At 41.3% G+C, this 19453-nt stretch overlaps 1 long non-coding RNA gene across 3 annotated transcripts in view; it reads right to left on the bottom strand.

Moving 5' to 3' along the window:
- The window catches only part of LOC309378490, a 203943-nt gene that overhangs the window by 104075 nt on the left and 80415 nt on the right, over positions 1-19453 (bottom strand). For all 3 annotated transcript variants that reach the window (XR_014172099.1, XR_014172100.1, XR_014172101.1), the window contains exons 3-4: positions 15735-15856; positions 10934-11026 (exon numbers count right to left, since the gene is read on the bottom strand). This is a non-coding gene — a long non-coding RNA (uncharacterized lncRNA). The remainder of the gene's footprint in view (positions 1-10933; positions 11027-15734; positions 15857-19453) is intronic.

Genomic DNA, 19453 nt, shown 5'->3' with positions numbered 1-19453 from the left:
GCTACTAGCTGCCATCCTATGTAGAGTAAGCCCCATATTTCTGTATAAGATCGCTTTGTCAAAATATTAAAAAGAAGAAAATGCCATAATTTGAGATGAAGACAAGATTTAGTTCCAGTTGTGCACCTTCAAATGCCTTCTTTCCAATGAACAAGATACACATGCTTAATTCTGAATGAAAAGGGTTCATGCTTCATGGTAGAACATCTGCTTTGCATGCAGGAAGTCCCACCAGGTTCAGTCCCCTGGGAACATCCACTGCCATAAAGCCTGGAGAGCTGCTGCTAGTCGGTGTACACAATACGGAGTAGATGGACAATGGTCTGACCTGGTTTATGGCAGCTTCCTATTTTTCTGTGTTTCTCTGGACTAACATTTCTGAAAGTGCATTAGGTAAATCAATTGTCAACAAACTGTTTGGGAATAGTGGGCACATTTTGAATTTTTAGAGTGCTGGGGGTGCCAGTCACAAAATGGGTGCCATGGAGGGGGCATGACATAACACAATATGGCTGTCTTTGGGAATGACATAATTAGAACAACAACCTTATGCTTACCATGAAAAATCAGCTATTTTCTGCTGATCCTGACACACACACACACACACACACACTGATGCTGTTGCTATCTAATAGCAACAGGGAACATTCCTCAGCACTAGAAAAAATATGAAAAGTTGCCACACCATTCTCATTTCACAGAAATTGCCTAGAAGCAATTTTGGGCCATAGCTTTCTTTCTAGGAGAGCTATAGACTTAATTTTAAAAATAAAGTTCAGAGTCTAGGGCACCTGTCCAAGGACACCAATAAAAACCTTTGCAGGTGATATGCCACCCATAGGCACCAGGTTGGAGACTCCTGGGGTAAATATGAATGGCTGAGAGAATAGGTCTCAGCTGTGCTGAATAATGATTCCCCTCCCCTGAAAAATCTGTTTGCCCTCATCGGGTGGGCAGCTTGGCAAGTAGGCCTCATGCTTCCCCTGTGAACTGGCCTACTGTAGGCTGGATCATCCTCTAGCTGCTGAATTGACCAATGGCAGCAGAAATTTAGGGGGCGTTTCACTGGGTGCAGTGCCAACTGACCAGTAGCGGTGCTTGGTACTGTGCCTGGGGCAAGGATAAATGCCCGGCCTGCAGGGCTTTTTGGCCTCTCTCATAATGGAATTCCATAAGGGATGTGGCAAGATGAACCAGACTCAGTCTTGAGCTGCCATTGCCCATGGTGCATATATGCTAGGTGAGATGGAAGTTAGCTGAGTTAGAAGTGCAGTAGTCTTTACTGCTTTTTTAAGAAAGCACCAAAGGGCATTCTCTTCAATAAAAATCTCTCTCTCAAAATGTGTTGGGAACCTGTTCCCATGTGCAGCCATCTTTTTCATTTTTCTTAAAGCCCCCAAAATGCCTTCAATTCATTTAGAACATTTTGTTTAAAGCTTCACACCTGTAATCAAAGCCATTCAAACAATTGCTAGTTGCAAAAATGGCACTGTGTCTAGCTTGGGTCTTGATGTCCTGCCTTGGCCCACAGTGAAGTTTCTTTTGTTTGATTCTTTAGCACTTCTAGCAGTCCATATAGCCCTTAAAGAACAACAGTAATAACAGCAATAACCCACTCCCATACAATGGTGCCCCACCGAATACCCTCTGGTATTCTTCTCTGTCAGAGGAAAACAGAAAATATGCTGATAAATTAAGGGACTGACATGAAAAGACAAGATTAGCCATTTACAAAACATCACATTTTGACTAATGCTTCATAGCTGGGTGTACACAAAAAAAGCAAGAAAACCCACAGGAATGGGGAGGACAATTGTTTTTTTAAGTGCAAACTCTTTGCTTCTATTTTTTAACCTCACACATCTCTTTAAAATCTGGATTAACCTTCAAGGTGGAAGAATGGAATGAAATAAGCAGCCTTTCATTTACTTCCAAAACTAACAAAAATGTTCTGTGTGGAAATTTATGTCACCAACACAGACTGACTCTTACTCACAGGGAGCAGAGATAGAATTACTGCCAATGGAATACATTCCTTCACGTACTTTGCCTCCAAGACACACTCACTATGCCACGTAAATTCAGGCAATAGCCATGTTCTGACGGCTGAGGGCTATGTAAAAAACCTTCAGACAGATATCCTGCAGTTATCCTGTCCAGATACAGTGGTACCTCGGGTTACATACGCTTCAGGTTACATACGCTTCAGGTTACACACTCCACTAAGCCAGAAATAGTGCTTCAGGTTAAGAACTTTGCTTCAGGATAAGAACAGAACTTGGGCTCCGGTGGTGCAGCGGCAGCAGGAGCCCCTATTAGCTAAAGTGGTGCTTCAGGTTAAGAACAGTTTCAGGTTAAGTACGGACCTCCGGAACAAATTAAGTACTTAACCCGAGGTACCACTGTATTGGGGGACTGCCTGAAACAGTCTGAGGGTGCATTTTGCACCAATGTAAAGCCATGCCCTCCCCATGTCGTAGGATGACCACTTACACAGCCACAGAAAAGAGGAAGCAAAAACAGAGTGGGATCCACATTTTCATAGAAATGACATATTATATGTATCATATTACCCAATAACATTTGGGTAATGAAAAGGAGACTGGGGATCAGTGTGCTTTCTCTAGAACACCCTCCTGCCACAAGACCTTAATAAGATGCTTATTGTGCCACAATGTCATTGAATTTTCCATGTCGTTTTCACCTCAGTTTTAAGCAAAGACAAACTAAAAGCTAAAAAAAAAATCCAAACAAAATCAGTAGCAACTGGGAGTCATGTGTCTTTTTGTGAAAGCAGAAGGCAATCAATGTTCAGTTGGTAGTGCATGAGACTCTTAATCCCAGGTCATGGGTTCAAGCCCTACTTTGGGTAAAGGATTCCTGCAGCTCTATGATTCTAAGCAAATAGTTTCTCTACTCTGAGTGTTGAAGACAACAAGCAACTCATCTTTCCTCTCCCATTTCTCTTTCATATTCTGTTTGAGTAAAGTTTGAGTTCAGGATCTGTCTTACAAATACTTCCACCATGACCCTCCTTCCTGTTTCTTTCATCTTAAATAGATGATGGCTGCTGCCACATAAATCTCGGAAATAAATCAGAGAACATGCTGCAGTTGCAAATCATTTGGAACAAAGACAACAAGTATTTTGGTCTTGGCAGCAATTCATCTGATAGTGTCAGATTCATTGTCTACATTATGGACAATTTCTATAGTCCAATTTATAGGACATAGACTGGAAATATGGTAGCAGATCATGCTTCTTTTCTATTTAATGTTGATTTGTTACCTCCTCCCCTGCATCACATCTGTCCAAACTATCTGGCCACTAAGTTGTGAACTCTTATGAGAACAAAGATTGTCTTCTTTCTTTCTCACCTGTGCATTACACTGTGGAGGAAATGTGGGCTGAAGACAAAGGAGAATATAAACTTACTCCGTGTGCCTCAAAAGGCATTTTTGTTGACAATGTGATACGTCAAGCAAGATATTTATGGGTCCTGTCATCATAACTCATAAGCTTCTATCAGAAGAAAGCATAATCCAGTTTCATTCCCAGAGAATTTCTGTTATTATTTTCTGTCTGAGCTGGAATTTGTTACGATTCTACTCACAGTGACTGTCTATTTTCCTATTTTAGGCCTGCACTGTACAATGTTACCCTATGCTTTGGTTTTGAAAAACAGGTTCAGTCATCTCTTGAGATATCATCACCAAATATGGCACGACGGTTCCTAAGGTGGAGATGGCAGTCTTAATCAATATTTGGATTCCGGGCATAATTTTGATTCAATATGGCAACCAAACAATAACTTTGGTGTGACTTCACTTGGTTTTTTTGGCACAGGCTTGGTCACCTCCCAATATATCATTTCCAAACTCATCACAAAGTTTTCTGAGGTGAGGCAGAGGTGGATTTAGTTCAGTCACACTGGGCACAGAGCCTTGGGGACAATGCTGGGGATGCTGCAAATATGATTTAGAATGGAGCACGAGAGGTGGAGGGTGTCACTCAGGGCGCTGCTGAAATTTGATGCCATAAGAGCTGCCACTGGGGTTGGTGGTGTTTCATTGATATTTGGATGCCAGGTGCCATTTTGAATCAAGATGGTGAGCCCAAGTGTGACTTTGGTGTGGCTTCACTCGATTTTTGGCATGATGGGCACAAACTCACAAATTACACTATGTATTCTAAAATCACAATTTTTTTGGGGGGGGGGTCTGAAAATTCCCGGGCATTGCCAGTCACACCCTGTTAGTGCTATATAAAGGAGAAACATCTGCTGATTTGGGAATCTTGCCAAGTTAGAGGCTGCATTAAATTATGGCTGAATGTTCACGTCAAAAATTTCCTGGTTATTAATGATTAACTATAAAAGATGGGTCCTCTGCTGGTAGACCCAGTGAATATCTGAGATAAGATCTTCCTCTAAACATGCTATGATTTATTATTATTGTTGTTGTTATTATTATTATCCGTAATAGTAGGGAATCTACCACATCTGAATCTACAGAAACTAGGCATTGTATAATGATAAAAATAGCTTGCTTCTACTGAAAAAGAAAAGAAACACAAGACTTTAGTTGTCTTCTTTTCATCCCCTTTAAACAATGTATGCATTTCAAGTCATATTTCTAACTTTATTCTTCCACAAGTGATTTATTTTTCAACCCCCTTGCCCCAAATAATTCTACATAAGCTAAAGTGGTATCCCAAAGGCTTGTTCTCACATCTTTCCCCCTTGAACTTCTTCATGTTTTTGACATGTCACAGAGTTCAACTACTTTGCTAACAGGGTATTTAAAGCATGCTTTCTGTTAGAAAGCTCTCCTGACACATCAGCCTACGCATTGTTCTGTTTCTGCCAATAAGCCTTTTAGCGATATAGAACTGCATGTTTGTTTAGCTGTCAGGGCACAACACAGTTTGAGCCTCAATCAAATGTTTTAAGTTGGCTTAGAGCATTGAAGAGATTACAAAATTTATTTTGGCCTCAATAGCCTATGTCAATTTATACATACTAAGTTTAGAGCTTGTTCTGCATTTTGTTCTAAGAACTCAATCTTATGCTTACTCAAAAGAAAGCCAAAACTTACTTACTTCCAAGGAAAAGTCAAAGGCATGCAGCTTTTTTTTCCATTTATTTAATTGTAAATAAGATCATAAGGTCAAGTGCCCAAAGCTAAGAGCATCTGCAGAATGGGTAGATGTCCAAGTGTCAGAGAACTGTAAAGCTGGCACATGTTTGAGACTACAGTTCCCATCAGCCCCAGCCAGCATGGCTATGGCCAGTGATGATGCACAGGGCACCATGTTAGCCAGCACTGGTATTTATACTCTCTGTTTGGAGCAAGAGCAGCTGAAGCCAGAAGTGCATATTTACCCAAGAAGTCTAGTTCCTGCCACCACATGGACCAGTTTTGTTGAAAGGTGACTAGTTAATTCATCACTACTTCCCAAATCCATACTCCTCCAACTGTCCTGTTTTCAGTGGGACATCCCGGATAACAGAAACCAATCTCAGAATGTCCCAATTAAGACTGGCACCCTGGTGTGAGTCAGCCCAACCCTGCTGACAAGCACCAGAGCACTTTCTGGGATCGCTTTGGCAATTGTCAACGGGTCGCGCCTCCGCCCTGGCATGTCCCTTTGACAATCGCCAAGGTGCCTTCCAGGAAGGCACACTAGCAATCTCAAAGGGATGCACCAAAGCACCTTGGCAGGCCTTGCAGAGGAGAAGGAGACAGCCTCAACATGCAAACCTGGTAGACCTTCATAGGTATTGGTTGTTAACATCATATTGTCCCATACCCTTTTGGAGAGGTGGGCCTTAGCTGTACCTGTCTTGCCAAAGGAACCAGGCCTGTTGGCAGACCAACTCCATGCTGCAAAGATGTCTGCAAACATGACATGAAGACTGGCAACATCAACCTTGCCATGTGGGAATCCCTTGCAGTGATCATCCATAACAGTGACCAGAGGAAGAATGGCCACTGGGAGGAGCACAAATGCCATGGTGCATCTGCATCAGCAAAACCGGATGCCTTCATCTACCCCAGCTGCAACGAAACATCTCCTGTATCAATCTCTATAACCACAGAAGGCATTGTAACCTTCCAACAGTTTGACTTCACCCCTAAAGGCACACTTCTCCAATGTCTCCTGAGACAGGCGGATGTGAGCAACAACTGAGAATTGTAGCTCTGGTGTGAATATGGTCACTAAGTGTGAGGTGTATCTTGCATCTATGATACTTGCTGGTGGAGCTCAACCTGAGAAGGCATTAAAGAAGGGAAGAATTTTGCAGTGCACAACTGTAAATGAAGCTATATAGTCACACTGAGTGTGTGTGTCGGGGTGGGGGTGAGGACAGAGGATTTCCATTATTCATGAAGCCAGGATCCCCCAAAGCTAACCTGATGGACTGACTAAGCATGTGGTTTAGGTCTCATGGCATTTTAGCTCCTATAACATCTCTCTAGCCTCTCTATGTATCTATATTTTTTTGAAACAGTTGCTCTTAGAAGCCTGAAAGCAACAGCTGCTTTCTTCATCTTATGAACTTTATATAACCTACTTCATAATGTTCTGTGGAGCCTATTTTCCCTTTGTATTAAAAGGGAAAATCCAGTCCACAGTGCAAGAACGTGAGCAACCCAAGCAGCTAAGAACTGCTTAGTTCTTTTTGTGCTCAGTGCAGTTGAATTTGTAATAAGAGCTGAACCAGATGTTTTCAGATGCTCATAGACAACTGTAGGAAGAGAAAGAGAGAGATGAGGCAATGAAGGGACTGTTCTGAAGGGATTTGATTCTCTGCAAGAAGCCTTTTTTCAGTCATTTATCAACTTGACAACACTGTTGCAGCGCTCTGCCATGGCTGGTGAAGCACTTTCCCCATAAAAGTCATTTCAATGCATGCAATCAGCATCGTCTGAGAAATGGCAGAAAATGGACTTCACGTAGAAAATTACATGTACTCAACCTATGCCACAGATATTAGAGAAACATGTGGATGTAATATCACTCTTCTCCCAAGATGGGGGCACCATCTTATCACAAAACCATAGAACTGTAGAGTTGGAAGGGACTTGCAATGGTCATCTAGTCTAGCCCCCTGCAATGCAGAAATCTCAACTAAATCATCCATTCTTCCTGATGTTTAGTCAGATGTTTGTTCTGAAGGGATTTGATTCTCAAGCAGAAAAGTAACTTGGGCCAGCTCTGTCTGTATTTCAGATTCATTTTAAAAGACTTTTGTGATTGGCTGCTCCTCTTTCAGATATGTCTCTTTCCCATGCTAACAAAAGATAACCACTGCATTTATATTTTATTAGGAGCTGTTGCCAATATGAACTTGGCAAGCAGGCAGCACACCCAGCTGTAAGGCTGCTTTTGATTAGGTTCTTGTTCCGTAGAATTATGGAGGCAAATTTATTTTTTAAAGTTTCCTGTTCTGTAAACATAGCCTGATTCAGCAATGAGTGAACCTTGAACACTTTTATAAACTTATTTTAAGTGACCGGCTGATGTTGGTTTGGGTGATGGAATCAACAAAATGAGTCAGAGGTAGCTGAAATGGTTATAGATCACAAGGGAAATGCATTGGGAAGAGTGGTCATTTTGTACTTACCATCTGAAGAAAATCTTTCTAATGTATATTTTTATAAGGTACCTGTTTCATAAAATAGGTCTCTTAAGGGATGGCTTAATATTTAGGTAGCCAAACATACTTTCTATGTTGCCTTCTTTAAATACAGCATATCAAATTTTCTATTTCTTTCTTCTTCTTTTTTAAACCTACTTTTTATAAAGAAGTTACAGTGGCCTGGTCTGTACATCAAATTAAACCATTGTTAAAAATAAACTATGGATTCATATCAATAACCAGCATGTTAGTGCATGCCGATCAAAAGTCCCCCACTTCACTCCACTATCACTTGTACTGTTTCCATGGAGGAGGTACTTATGGTTTGTTCTTTCTCACTCTAACACACACATACACAGAAACCAAAGTCTAGCAGAACTGATAGGGGAGATGGAAATTCCCCAGCTGGGTCAACTTCTTTGCTTGCAGACAGAGTTGAACAATGATACCATGTTGTTTTAAATTGATTGTTTTAGGCTTTATTGGTTGTCAGGGACGGGCAGGGCTCTGAAGAGCATGTGGTGGAGGCAGAGCACTAGGGCAGTGACCCAGGAGAGGAGACCAGTGATTTAGGGGGGGGCGGTGACGCCACCTGCAAGGCAGGATCCAGGGAAGGAGGGAATACCAGGACACCCCAAGGCAGAAGAAGGTGTGCAAGATATGGTGGTGGAAGAAGAAGGGACAGGTCAGATGAGGGATGATAGGTCAGTAGATTCCCGACCTTTCTCTGCCCACTGTCTTCTAGAGCCAGAAGGGGCTTGAAGAGGGAAGAGCAGTAATCATTTCTGTGCAGGAGACATCTTAGGTTGCAGGCATGCAACCCAAAGGAGGGGATATAAGCCAGAGGAGGGGAGGGACCCCACTGTTGCTGCAACTGCTCCATAGGGCCCAGACCTGTGGACAGGTGCCTAGAGGCTACAAGTGTGTAAGCATGTTTATCTGGAACATCATGAAAGCTGCTGTGTTTCTTTTGCCAATAAGGAGTTAACTATCAGACATGTCCCTTCCTTATCTGGGCGGGCCATGATAGTAGTCTATTTTGGCATGTAATTTCAACTGAAAAGCAGGTCATGCTATCTGAATAAAACAAATAATTAAGTAAACACCTGTGGTCCCAGATAGACTTCATGGTAACAGTTTTTTTTAAAAAAATGTGATAGCTGTGTGAAGAGCTAACGTGAAGAGTTTCATATTTGGGATATGGTTCCTCTCCTGCTCTCTCTGAAATTTGGAGTGGCTTGACATAACAGAAAAGAATCAAACTGAGTATAGCTTATGTTTCATCAGATCTCCCACCCTTGTGAGATTACAGGACAAAACTTCACTAGAGGACCTAAACTTCACTACAGTGGCGTAACCAATATGGCTTGCCTTTTAAAAAACCATTTGAACTGGAACTCTGTGATACTGGGACTGTGTGACAGTATTTGGGGGAGAATGAAAAGGTGTGAAGATGGAGTTTTAATTAAATTTTTTTATTAGTAATTATGCTTAAGGTTGTTGGGGTAGGCAGTTTTTTTCCTGTGTGATCATTTGAAGTGGTACAGCTGTGTTATATTTCTTATATGTCACATTGATATTGAAGTTTGCCTGCTTTCAGTGCAAGACACATTGATACTGTAATGTTAGGTGATAAATCAAATGCACAAACCACTCTACTGTAGATTGGCACAGGCAATTAATTCCATTGCAAATTATTACCTGAAAAATATGTATTTTCTGAATAGGATCTTGGAGTACATTCCCTAATATGGGATAACACAACATCTCCTTAAAAGGGCCCTTAATGCATTTTTAGCAAGTCACTTCATGACATTCTTTACAAAAAAATCCAAGAAGTACAAGATGAAAGAATGCTGGACTAATGAAGAAGGCAATGTGACCAGAATGTTGGGGAGGAACGGCTCCTCTAAGTCTCTGTGTTAGGAGTCTAAAGTGCACATGCAAACTCTGAAAAAGCAGGGCTCCTCTTGGAAATATGAGGGAAGACCATGTCACAAGGCAATAAACTACACAGTCCTGTTCCTTTCCTTGCCACACAAGCAATAGGCTGGATCCTGGGAAACATCCACAATGATTACACAAATTAGAATAAACATCCTAGAGCTTTTTCTCCTTCTATTTCTTTTTCCTGTTGCTTCATTATCATGTCTGAAGCTTCATTTCATGAATGATTAACATTTTATTGTGATACACTTTTAAATACATCCATAATATGCATATGTCTGTATGGTAGCATGTAAAGTAGTCCAGGAGGTATGGATTAGGTCAGTTCCTCAAACAGCCTTATCATAAGGTATGTGTTAACGTTTCTCTGGATCACGGTCGGCTTAGCTCCAGGCTCGTACTTGTACAACTAAAAATATGTCATCAGGGAAATCCATATTCCATTGTAATACTTTACTCAGTTTGAGCAGAAGAGGCAAACATAATTCAGTGCACTCGACAAAATACTAATTCTTAGCCAAGTGTCAAGCAAAGGGTTACAAACTGGAAATCACTAGGTCCTAAACTGGGATCAACACCCATAAATCCATTGCCATGCATCTTAGTCTGCTGGTCGCTTTACAACACCCCTGAACAATCACTCATTTTCATGCTTCTCAGTTCTAGCTTACAATGATAACATACTGCTCACAACATCTGCAACATCTGATGCTGCCAGCATGGTTGAATAGGAGGGGTTTTATTTTCTTGCAACATCTTGGGGCCCCTGCATCTCACGCAGCCTAGCAAAATCTCAGGAGAGAGTGCTAGCTTCCTTTAAAAGGATGGGCCACCATCTTGCCTGAATTCTTTCCTCCTTTCCTCAAGTAGAGTAAACTTTCCCAGCCCTCCTTCCCTTGGTTTAGAGGCTCTCATTGAGGCTTGCTGTGGTCACTGATTAACAGGGGCACAGCATCATTCTTGCTTTGATTTACTACATTTTGGTCACATGGTTAAGCCAAGCAAGGATCATGTAAGGGGAATTCAAATGTGCCTGAAAAATATATATGAGTGGTATTGTGGGGCTGTGAAGATTAGCTTCATCTTCCTCTACCCATGCACCTGGTGCTGATGTGCCTGGTCATCTGGGCATTGGGTATGTGAGGAAGCTCTACACATGGACTTCTTGGACCAATGGGGTCCCTTGTATGGAGAAATTTCATGTGCTTACATCTGTATGCATGTAGAATCCTTTCACACACCACGTAAACACGCAGATGATGGCATGGCCAAGACCAGAGTCAGTAGGAAACAGATATGAGGCAACCATTTGATTCAGCACACATTTAAAGGTGAACTTACCTAGTCCACACTTTCCAGAATGATGTGCAAACTGAAACAGGGCCATTCTTTGAAATTCACACTGCTCCAAATCTTGCAATGCAGTCCTCCAGCCTAGCAATGCGTACGAAAACATGTATGTATTAGTGTAAAGATCATGATTTCTCCTTCCACTTATTTTTGAACTTATTTTCTTCTCCTCAGCCCCCTTTCCTTTCTCTCACTTCACCTCCCAGTCTCTCCAGCAGAAAGTTGTTCTCTCTCCCCACCCCCAGCATTCCAGAGCTCTTAGCACTATGTCACTCCTTTGGTTCTTTCCTCAGGCTGTTTGACGCTGCCGAGCATTCACATTCACAAAAACAATAAGTACTTTTGGCTGAGACCCCCAGTTTAGGCTGTTTCCTCTGTGTGCATAAAGCAGACAGAGAAAAGTTTTTCTTCCTCTCTTATAATATCAGAATTCAAGGATATTCAATTAACCTGAATGTTGGAAGTTTCAGAAACAGACAAAAGAAATTATTTATTCGCACAGTCCATAGTTATACTATGGGATTTGCTCCCACAAGAAGTAACAATAGCCACCATATTGGATGGCTTTACAAGATGATCAGACAGATTCATGGCTGACAAGGCTACCACTGGCTACCAACCACAGTGGCTATGTTCTGCCTTCACTGTTGGAGGCAGCATGCCTTTGCATGGTTGTTGCTGGGAGAGTGCTCTCAAGCTCAGGCCAAGCTTTCGGGCTTCCCATAGGCATTGGGTTGGCCACTGGGAGAACAGGATGTTAGACTAGCTGGACTTTTGGCCTGATCCAGCAGGCTCTGCTTACATGCTCCTATTATAGGAGTCCTATATCCTCTAACAGTTGCAATGGTATCATTTTAATAATATAATAGCATCAAAATACCCAAATGAATCACCTGAAAGCAGAATTTGATATTGAATATTAGCAATGAGTGAACTCGCCTCAGCTTGATTCAGTTTATGTTCCTACCCCCCGCCCAAGAAATCTGCCCCTTCTTTCTCAGCTTTCTTAAACAGAAATAAGGAATGAAGAAATGTGCCCCTGGTTCACTGTCAGTCCCCCACCCAGCAAAATATTTAATCTTGAGAAAGTGAAAAGCTGGTGGGGAGGGTTCACTGGAGACATAAGCTCCACTGTTGTTAATTGGAATGAAATTCCACTGCATGCTCACAAACATCACTTCCTGCTAGGACCATGGGACTGATGGAGAATGCCTTCCCAAACAAATTCTGACTCACCTGATCTCTATGACACAATATATATATTGAAACTCTCAAGGGTAAATAACAGCATCACACAATGCTCATGTCTTCTATAAATGCTGAGCCAAAATGTTTTAGTTTCCTTATGTTTATGAAATTATGGACTCAACGCCATGGAAAAAGCAAGCAAGGTAATGAAAAACATGGCAATGTGGCAGATTTAGCTTAAATGGTCTACTAAAAAGAAAGCTTTGAATTTAAACGCCACATATTTTACCTATTTCTTTTGTGTAGCATCCGATGGTAAAGGGGGGGGGGTTGTGTGTCTTATAGTCCATGAATGGAACTATGAGTAAGGAGAATGTGCCTACTTCCTTTGGAAATCGCTCATAGGAAGCCCAAATGTATCAGAAACAGATTGTGAAGAAATGTGTGGTCCCAGGACAAATGTTATAGATATATTCGTTTTCTGGGAAGTGTATTAAAACTAAGTTAATCATTTCTCTTTTCCTCTAGTCAATTAATGGGAAACAGCCATCTCCACCAACCCAAATGACGAGGATATGCTAACAGACCAGCGATGAACATCAATAACAGATTTTCTGGATGTTGTCTGGAGAATTAGCTGTCCCGAGCAGCAGCTGGCAAGTGTTGCACTGAAAGCCTAAGAAACAGCAATAACCTGCTGCTGCTGAGGGCAACCAAAAGAGGGAAAGGAACCTATTACCTAGCAGGAGATGCAAGATAAAAGTAGAAGCAGAAGGAAGCTGGAAAAACTAAGCACCATGCTGATGTGCAGCTGGTAGGAATGCTCAGTGCAATGTTGACATCAACAGCCCTTACTCAAATTTCCTACTTCTCAGCAGTTATGTGCTTTCATGACTTTATACAACCTCTGCTTCCCTTGGTATCTTGCTTCTCCTTCCAGTATGGGCACCAGGCCCCTCACCCATTTGGTCATCACTCATGACTTAGCAGTGGCCATTTATTCCTACTGCTTACATCGGTCTGCACAACCTCATTCTCCTGGAAACTAGCAGAAATCATGGTCACAAAAATTCTTAATTTTCTGTGTACCGTGCATGTTGACTCTAAATTCTAATGAAACTGACATTTTTATGAGCTTGCATTTGGTTGAAATGCTCTACTTCATTTGGAATATTAAAACAGCAAAGCTTCGCTTCGCAGTTCAAATATTTACATTACTGGAATAAATGTTAAACATTGGCATCAATTGGGATAAGCAGAATACACGAAGAGGAGGAGAGGCTACAATGCAGTGGTAGAGCACCCTTTTTGCATGCAGAAAGATCCAGTGTTTCCAGATTAAAAGATTCCAGGGAACAGGGCTGAGAAAGTTCTGTATATGACAACTTGGAGAGCTGCTGCCAGCCAGGGAAGACAATTGTTTCAAACAGAAAGTAAAACACTGCCAATAGTCAGTGCCATTTTTCTAGAAAAAGAGGTGCTGAAACTCACCATGAACAGCTCCCTCATTCTCTTAGAATGGCAATTGCGCCCACCTGAGAGGTGCTGGAACTGAGTTCCTGTGAGTTCCCTATAAAAACAGTGAGAAATGTGTTGTTTCCAAGTTCCTGAAGAATATTCATTCCCATGTAAAGTGGCAGGACAGTTTTACATGTAAAAGACAGGTCTAGCTACAAATGAGTTGCTGCACACCTTTCCACTTGATATGAATTACTTTAGAAATGCAAACAAGAGGATCAACATTAGACCCCCAGCTGACCTGCTCTTAACATTTCTGTGGAAGTCTATATATGGATCCTTCCCACTGGAAGCTACTGTATGTTTGCATGTACATTTTGTACTGTACTTTACAAAATACTGTATTTCACAAAATAATGGTTTCTAATAATACTCAAGACAGTAGCTGAATTGCAAAAAAAGTACTAGCCAATGATGCCAAGGGTTTAACCAACACTGCAATTGTCAGCAAAATGGATAGCTTCTTCGGTAACCATCAATCATTCTGGCCGCCAAGAGATCAGAATAAATACAGCAAAAAAAGTTATCTAATAGCTTTCATGTACTGTACACAGGAAAACTTGAAATAATTTGGTCCTTCTGAACACATTTTTGTTGTTGTTTACCAATCAGCTAAGCCAGGAGTTGTGTTTCATCTAACATTTTTGTGTAACAGCCTCAAAGAACCGATCAATAATAGAAAGATTTCCCTAGCATTCAAGTAGTAAAGGTAAAAGCATTCAAGTATGCATTTATTTTACCTCTGTAGGCTACCTACAATGCATTTCCCTCATGGAATTATTGCTTTCGTTCTCATGGCGGGTTTGACATATCACAGTTTCCTGATGAGGTGGTCAAGGAACCGTTCACTTACATTTTTTTTAAAGCCAGGGTGAAACCATCCTTTTTCCCCCAGGGAAAAACAGTTTAATCACAACAAACCAATGCTTTAATGGGCATTCTGGCACAGGAAACACAACTCAAGAGGCTTTAGAGAGTTTTACTGCCACTAACAGTTTTTGGGTTTTAAAAAAAGCTCTTTAAGAAGTGTAAAAAAGGATGGGGGCCCCCTCTGTTGACTACCTTGTCAAAACACCTAAGTCTCCTACTCCTAAACTCTGAGGGCATTTCCTTTTTGCCTCATGGCTCACACATTGCCAAAAAAAGAAAAGGAAAGTTGGGATGGTTCAGTCAATTTTTAGATACAGCAAACCAGGGGTAGGCAACCTAAGGCCCGGAGCTGGATGCGGCCCAATCACCTTCTCAATCAAACCCGCGGATGGTCCAGGAATCAGCATGTTTTTACATGAGTAGAATGTGTGCTTTTATTTAAAATGCATCTCTGGGTTATTTGCGGGGCATAGGAATTCGTTCATTTCCCTCCCCCAAAAAATATAGTCTGCCCCCCCCCCCGCAAGGTCTGAGGGACGGTGGACTGGCCCACCGCTGAAAAGGGTTGCTGACCCCTGCAGAAAGCAATATAACCCCACTCTGAAAGGGCACAAGACTTGGCTCTCAGTATTTATACAAGGCCTGGTCTCAAGAGACCCTATAGCACCGGCCAACTGAAGGAGCCAATGCTGTCCATGCACTTGAGGGGGGCTCTGAGGCCTGAGAACCTATACACCCCAGTATATGTCTCATGTGATGGCCAGCTCCAGAAATTTTGAGGTTCCCAGATCATTCCCCGGTGACCCTAACACAGTTGTACAAGAACAGGCAACTTGTAGGACTTAGGACCTTTTCACACTTACCATTTATAAAGGTATGGTTGCTGTTTGATCTGACATTTTTAAGAGTAAATTTTCAGCAGACCACCTGTGCCTTTGGCTACATATTCCTATTACTGGAGAGCTAGTGCATTTCTTGCCTTCTATTTATGACAGGTTGAGCCCAAATTGAGAAAAGTTCTATGACTAGAGTCTCATCCATTACAAAAACACAAATATACTAATTATGGGCAGTGTCTGGCACTCCCCACTAATGCCACGATAAAAGGTAAGTGTGGAAAGGCCCTTAACCTGCTGTTCTAGTGCAAAATCTTAGATATCTTTATACCAGATTGAAATTTGTAGTTTTATCCAATGATGCTTTATCAATGTCATACCTTGAGAAAACTGCTCTAGGATGCTGATCTATTGTTCACTCAATTAAATTAGGCAGATGGGGGTGGGGAAAATCCTGCTGACTTCTGTATAGTTTGGATTAATGAGCTGTTTGGGCAGGTGCCTGAAATAGAAGAAAAACAGCTGTCATAACCTTATTTTAAAGATACACAATACTTGGTCGTCAAAAACTTTAAATGAATTAAAGCTATGAACTTTCATACAGCATATTTGAGAAAGGCATTCTTAGGCATTCATTCTTCATGTCTGGAATTCCTTTCTCAGCAAAAAATGAGTAGAGCTTTCAGTATAACTTATATCATTTTGCCATGAAAGTGGCTTTAAAGAGTTTCATGTGTGCTTCATCTGTTATACCCAAAAATGAAATAATAATAAAAATTGCAAGGTAACTAAAGTGACTTCAATTTCAGTAGGACGAACATTATGGTCCTATATACCAGGGGATAATTCCCATTGAATTCAATGTATTTTACTTTTGGGTAGAGCTGTATAGGACTGTACATAGGATAGCAAAACCCCAAGATCACAAAAGAGCTAAAACTAACCACAACAATAGGCCCCTTCATGTATTATATGTGTGGGCACTCCATGAGAATAAGGAGGTGGGGACACCACCCCCAATGTGATGCATCTCCCTGACTCCTACATCCATGTATTGAGCGTGGACATCTGAGGAGGGCACATGTGCATATGTAGAGGCCATGTACATATGTTTCCACATGATGTGGAACCCTGGTTGTGGCAGGAATCCAGACCATGTGGAAACCAGTGTGTGTAGAACTCTATGTGAGCATGCTTCCCTCTTCAGATATCCATGCTCAATGTGTCAGAAGTGGGGCTGATGTCATGCGGGATTCCAGGAGTGGAGCTTGAGAGATGCACAATGTCAGGAGAACAGGATAAGTGAAAACCCCTCAGGTGTATAACAGCACTTCACTTTCCATGCTCAATGAGGGGCTACACTCCCTCCATTAGTGCATTCCTTGGCTACCTACATTGGAATGAAAGTGCTACTTATGGCCATTTTTTAACACAAATGGAGATAAGGTTGGCAGGTCATCTGTTATCCTGAGCCAAATTATCAATTCATTTGTGCATCTACAGCAAGGACCTTTTCAAGGCCAAAAGTGCTGTATACATCTGTGCACACCTCTGCAGCTAAATCTGGCCGATAGTATTAGGCTTCTAATTTAAGACAGCTGTCTTCCACTATGGTCTTCAAGAGCATTAAAGCCAGCTTCAGTACAAGAATGTCAGCTTAAGTGGTTAGTGAATTACAGGCTTTTTCTACCCTTTTATCAATCATCCTCTCCATTTGTCTTCCCAAAACAGCTTCTGCTGCCTTTTGGATGCTAAACTTGCTCTTGTTTGTTAGAATGGAAAAACATAGTTTGCTCGAACTTTTAAAGTAGTTACCCAAATAGTCATCGTTAATATGTCATTTTCTAATATTTTAATAACAGTTTTTATTTTTACTTTTCAAAGCATTGCCTTTTGGCTCCCAGCTTCCATCAGTCCATTCCAGGTAAAAACACACAATACTTTTCTTGGAACCACATGCAATTTCAATCAGAAACAACAAAGAACATTTCTGGAATTAAATTTGGACATATAGAACTTAAGATGATGCATGCATATGCTATTGCCTTAACCCAGACCAACCAATTAACTATTTCAAACAACCAATGGACACTTTATTTTTATTCAGCAAAGCATCTGGTTATAAAATAAACTTAGATAAATAAGAATGATTAGCAGTAACTTCAATTTGAAACAGAATGCAATTTACAATGGAAAGACAAGCCAGCTGGATACTTATCCTGACCTCAAATCAGTCACAATCTTAATATATTAATAACCACAATCGAAAAAGATTATAAACAAAAGATTAATAATCTACCATGGCTCAGGAGAACAGCCAGAGTTAAAATTAACATTCTATCACAAATAATATTTTGTTTATTAACAGCTCATTGAGACTGAATTACACAACATTATACAACTGGGAAGCGACCATAACAAAATTTATATTACTGAATAATGGTTCTGTGCAGAATGATTCCCCCCTCTACCTTCTTGATGTTAATAAAGGATGGATAAATGTACAAAATACTAAACACTATTATAATGATGTAACAAGACTAATTTCTATTAAAAACTGGTACCAACCAGACAAAGTATTTATAGCAGAAGAGGAATGTGCTAAGGGAAATTCCACAGATGTGCAATGGTTTAAACCATGGAGTTTAACTTGTAATCTACAAAATCGACTATCCAACTTTGGTGCCTCTTATTTTAGTAATCTGAAATGAGCAAATATAAAACTCATCACAACTTGGCATCAAAAATCAATTTCACCAATTTATAGGTGGATCTTCAGTGATCATATAATCTCTTACAACGAGCTTGCTACTTTACCGTGAGGTTAGCAACCCTTGCTTTTTCAGCACTTTCAAATTCAACACAGAGCCAGGGATAGCCAGGGTAGAGCATGAGACTCTTAATCTTAAGGTTATGGGTTTGAACCTCATGCCAGGCAAAAGATACCTTTTGCCAGGCAAAAGCAGAGGGCTGAACTAGATGGCCCCCAGGGTACCTTTCAACTCTACAATTCTGTGATTGTATATCATTGCCAAAATAGTCAGTCATGAAAAGACAATGCTTTAGAAGTGTATTACAGGCCTCCCCCATTTTACGTGGGGCTTACGTTCCAACGCACTACTCACGTCAATGAAATCATGTATAATTGAAACCCATTGAAAAAGCCTGAAAACACTCCATTCCTCTCCTGCTCTGCCCCACTTTATGTGCCACAACTCTCCAGAAACTTGTGAGAAATGCTCATTGACTTTGTTTATTGATTGTGCTCCCTTTATAGGAGATCACCTACATACTACAAAAAAAAAAAAAATCCAACTTCCATATTGATTCTGTATCCCTACCCTTTGCATATCATTTGTCAGCTTCGCCTTTGAGCCAGTACCACTGACTGGCCTCAACCACCTCAGCCCCGACTAGGCCAGGCGAGCTGGGGTAAGCACCTCCAGAGACCTTCTTCTGCAGGAACAGGTCTAAGTGCTGTGGACTCACAACTAAGAGCTGTGAGCACTGAACTCACTTCCAGAAGACAGCCATGCACAGCAGAGTACAGCAGAGCATAAATCACTCGGACGACAGCACTGAAGAATATCTTCTTTTATTCACTACAGCTACTGTACTATACAAAATATATACAAATGGAGACACTGGACTGCACTGAGTGTTACAGCTGCTTTCTGCAGCGACCTTATCTACACAGAGATAACACTCAGTCTCCCCCTTTGAAGTGAGGCTGGAGCGGAATAAGTACTGGAGCAAAATCCGCTCCCTCCTCTCTGGAAAATCACCAGATTCTTGCAATGGGAGGGGTGAAATATCCTCATCATTCACCTGCTGATCCTAATTACTTCTTTCAGGGAGGAGCAGATGGGCACCTTGAGAAAGGGGGTTGCTGCCACTTGGAGAGGCTGTGTAAGCTGCACACCCACACAAAACATACCAAACCTGCACCATTGTTACCCAACTAGCAAAGCACAGATGACCAGCCACTTGCCATGTTTTGCAGTATTGGAAGGCCTGGGTGGGTTGCTTTACATGGCTGGTTGGTTGCATGTGGTTTGGTAGGCTACAGATTGTGTGGATCTTCAGGACAAATTAAAAT

This window comes from Podarcis melisellensis (assembly GCF_964234715.1).
Source record: "Podarcis melisellensis genome assembly, chromosome: 10".
NCBI classification, from domain to species: domain Eukaryota; kingdom Metazoa; phylum Chordata; class Lepidosauria; order Squamata; family Lacertidae; genus Podarcis; species Podarcis melisellensis.
The sequence above is the reverse complement of the archived record's forward strand: the minus strand, read 5'-3'. Positions and strand labels throughout refer to the sequence as shown.